General features: G+C 35.8%; 1 long non-coding RNA gene across 1 annotated transcript in view; it reads left to right on the top strand.

Moving 5' to 3' along the window:
• The first annotated feature begins 429 nt into the window (after positions 1 to 429).
• Positions 430 to 4,432, top strand: part of LOC128250072 (uncharacterized) — a 21,598-nt gene continuing 17,595 nt past the window's right edge. The window contains exon 1 of the long non-coding RNA XR_008266188.1: positions 430 to 3,510. This is a non-coding gene — a long non-coding RNA (uncharacterized LOC128250072). The remainder of the gene's footprint in view (positions 3,511 to 4,432) is intronic.

Raw genomic sequence — 4,432 nt, 5'->3', positions numbered from 1 at the left:
AATGACGTCGGAAAAGCCAAAGAGATAGAGAGAGCGCGATTTCTTTTGGAGTTGGCATGTGTGCGTGTGTAATGTTGCTGGTGTGTGTATGTGTGTGAGAGAGAGAGAGGTAATTGAAATAAACATGCATGCAAACAACAAGCAATAACAAAAAAAAAACATACCTTCTCTCTCTCTCTCTCTCTCCCTCCCTTACACACACATGCACATGTATACGTACAAAAAATGTATGCAATAGGTGTACGTAAAGTATGTGTCATTGAATCCATTCACACATAACAACATGGGTGCGTGTGTGTGTGAATGGATTTAGTGACACACACACACTGAGACAGAGAGAGAGAAGGTATGTTTTTTTTTGTTTTTGCTTGTATGTTTATTTCAGTTATCTCTTTCTCTCTCTCTCACGCACATGCCAACTGTTTATATTTTCAAAGTCGTGTTCAAACGGACTTGATTAGAAAGTCCGGATCTTTTTTAAAACGGGGGCCACATTTTTCATTAATGTTTTACGTAGTGTTTTTGGTACCGAAAGACTTTCAAACTTCGTATACTTATCTATTTTGTGTTATAGAACAGAAAAATATTTTTGTATTCGAATTTATTTCATGTAAAAAATTGTCTTATTTCGATAATTTCAACCAATCACTGACGTCCACTCAGCCGATATACATTAAGTGCCGACTACATAAACAAACGATTCTTCGTTTTATTTGCTTTTTTCATTTTAAATTTGCTTTAACCCTAAGCCTAACCCTAACCCTAACTCTAACCCTAGGGTTAGGGTTAGGGTTAATTGTTTCAGAATCGTTTGTTTATGTAGTCGGCACTTAATGTATATCGGCTGAATGGACGTCAGTGATTGGTTGAAATTACAGAAATACGACAACTTTAACATGGAATAATTTATGGATTTCTTTTTTTTTTAAGAAGACTAAGAGAAAAAGATGTTTTATATGACACATTCTACCAGTGTTCCAAGTTTCAAAGTGTTTCGTTAATGGAAAATGTGGCCCCCGTTTTAAAAAAGATCCGAAAGTCCTTCTAGGCGTGTGCAAGGCATTCTATTTATTTATCTATATATATTCAGATATTCTCTGTTGTGAAAACAGAAGGGTGTTACTTCATAAAGTTTCGGCTGTTAACTGTAGCAGTCGTATAGTGACCAACCACCGACGTTTCCTTCTTCGTTTTGTCTTTTCGTTTTTCTTGTATATCATACTGAATTTATAATGTTGTTGCACCACAGCTGCCACTTCAGGTGTTGACAGTTTATTTAAATCTTTAATCACATACCTAGCTCTATCGGGTATAAGTGCATTATTTGTTCAGAGGTTGCTATTATTTTTGATAAATTTAGGACAAGGCTGCCTCCCATTCATGTATGATTCACTTTCTACTATATTCATAATTTGTGTTTTTATTTTCTGAATTCTGTCTGCCTGCCTGTAGCATCGATTTACATTTGTGTATGGGACTAGATATGTATACGAGGGTGGGATAGAAGTTCATAGATTGACGATGAAGGGAGTGATTCATGAGCTGTGAAATCTGGCAGTGAGCTATCTGCTTCTCGCTGGTATTTGAGATGTTTGGAAGGACTGGGCCACCAACCATGTAGTTCTTGTCATCATTGGCTGTTTGCCTCACCCAAGTGTCAGGTGATGCCCATGAAGGCGCTTGGTTTTCCCAATGCCTTAGCCTCGCCATCGGCGGCTTCCTTCAATAGATTCCATCGGACCTTGTGGTGTGCGACCAATTGAAGCACTTGGTGCTGCATTAATATTTTTTTTTTTTACCTCTTTTGTAAAATCTGTTAGAAAAAAAAATTAATAATCCTTCAGTATGTGGTGATTAAAAGAGAAAATAACAACTAGGAACTATTCGAAGCTTATTGACGGCATGTACACTCTCACGAAGTGATTGTACATCAGGAGAACTTTATAGACCCGACAACTAAGGACGTCCATACATAAAGAAATAAATAGTACAGGGGTTCTTAACCTGAGGGTTGTGACCCGTGGTGGTGGAGCGTTTGGGGTCTCTCGGAGGATTTGGGAGAAAGTAATTTATTTGATGTATTTGAGGTATTGCATTGCAGCATTCAAGTGTAAGATTCAACTCTACCAGAAAATAGTTCAGGACGGTGCCACAACCGTCTTCCTTCAGATGACAACTATCCTGGATTCTATGCCAGAAGCTGAATGCAGTTTCCGTGAAGAGATCTCAACTCATCTTCTGGCAGTGAATGATGCCATTGAAAGTTACTTCTCATGATTGGATGACTGCTGTACTGATGCGTGGACCTGCAGACCCTTCTCAGTGAAAGACAGTGGTACCAATGATACTGATGTTGCTGCGATGGTAGAATTGTTTTTCAAATTCGCGAGGGTACTCAGTTGAAAGTTGATTTTTCTGAACAACAGCACCCAACATTTTGGGCGAAACTGAAGGACACCTATCCTCTTCTTTTGATGCGTGAACTGACCATGCTGATTCAGTCCCCCCTCCCCCTCGAATTATCGCTGCGGGGCTGGATTCTCAGCAATGATGACCCTAGTAGTGAAATGCAGAATTAGGTCGGCTGATTGTGAGCATCGAATATTGATCACTTCGCTAAAATCTGCAGGTGGTATGAGTTATTTCTCTTGGGTTGTTTAAATAAAATAATAATATGCAGTAGATGGATCTATTGGAAGGGCTCTATCGTCGATTTTTTCCAACAATCTAAGTATGTCACGAGGTTTCCAGACTTGGGTGCTACTCACGTGTCAAATAAAGTATAAAAGTGATATTGTCTGCAAAAATTAGAAATAGGACACACGAAAAATCAATATTCAAAGTAATCGAGCATAAACAATGTAATGGGTTATTTCCCTTGAGTGTTTTAGAAAAAAAAACTATACAGGTGCTATGGGTTATTTCCCTTGGGTGTTAAAAAATCAGTTATTTGAGGTAGATATTAAGGTCACTTCCAGAGGCCGTATTGACGATTTTTTTCAACAATCTAAATATGTCACGAGGTTTCCAGACATGAGTTCTACTCACGTGTCAAGTTTCATAAAAATCAATAAAACGATGTAGGAGGAGTTAGCTAACAACGCCACAAACAAACACCGATTTTCCACATGCATACTCTCTAACCAACTTGTTACAAAATGGATATCATTTATAATTGTTTTCAAACAGTTAATTTAATGTTTTTGATATGGAACATGAAGTAGTTGTATTTTAAGAAATGTGTTTCAATTAAATTTTACTGGTATAAAACAACGTTTGTAATATTGAAAAAAAAAAAACCCCCAATTATCTTGTATCAGACAGTCTAGTGTAATCGAGAGTATGGCAAAATGGTGACTGAAGAAGATGGAATTTCGCCTCAGTCGTGTGTAAAAGCTTCTGAAGATCAATTTAGTGGCTTTGAAAGTAAAGTAGTGACCACTGATACTTTAGCAGGTGAAGATTCTGGAGCTAATTCGGTAACCACTTAGCGAAAAAAGAAGAAAAATGGTAAGTAATTTTTATTTCTCCCTCCCCTTTAAATAACCGGAACTTCTTTCAATGCTATTCTTAATGTTTTAATTTGGACGATAGGACAGCTTTAATATTAATCCACCTGAAACGCAAATATTCATTAACGAATTATAATTCTACTACAAACCCGAAAGTCATTCATTTTAACATGAACCTAAATATCAATCTGATTTTACGAATTTATATTCATTTCTAAATTGAGTTTTCCATTTTGCATCGCTTATTGTATTTTATTGCTTGTGTTGTGTGACAGAACACAATGTTATTTGTATTTTAACTTCTTAGTAAATTTAGTATAACATTCTTAATGTATTGTGTATGTTCTTGCTTGCATCTTTTCGTCACTGCTTAATATCAATGGTTACTCTCTTAAATAACAGCTTAACATTTGCTCTTGTAAATTCGCCAATTTGATTATTTGTTTAAGGTAGTTGAGATTACGGTAATTGGTTTTCGTCTTTGCAACATGGTAAATGGTACGAACTAACAATTACGATGCTTACCTCACTTATTCTAACGATCCATACATCAACATGGGCAAAATGCGAGCATGAAAAGTAATATTCTTAAGATTATAAACCAGGAAAATTACAGGACAAGTTATTACACCTGTAAAAGTATAGGGCAAGCTATTACTTCTAGTAAAGTAAAGAAAAAGAAACTTTTTACTTAAAATATTGTATAATTTATCACTTTTTACATTTCTCATCTTAAATTTCTTGTACAAAACTGTTCAGCTAATTTGTAAGTTTGTCTAATTAGTCACTTTTTTCTGTATTTAAGGTAGTCACTTTTAAGGTACTTTCTGTATTTAAAGTGGTCACTAATTAGTCACTTTTTTCTGTATTTAAGGTAGATTAGCCAAATTCTACTTAAATAAGTATAATGTTATTTGTAA

Source organism: Octopus bimaculoides, chromosome 19, assembly GCF_001194135.2.
Source record: "Octopus bimaculoides isolate UCB-OBI-ISO-001 chromosome 19, ASM119413v2, whole genome shotgun sequence".
Lineage (NCBI taxonomy): Eukaryota > Metazoa > Mollusca > Cephalopoda > Octopoda > Octopodidae > Octopus > Octopus bimaculoides.
The sequence above is the reverse complement of the archived record's forward strand: the minus strand, read 5'-3'. Positions and strand labels throughout refer to the sequence as shown.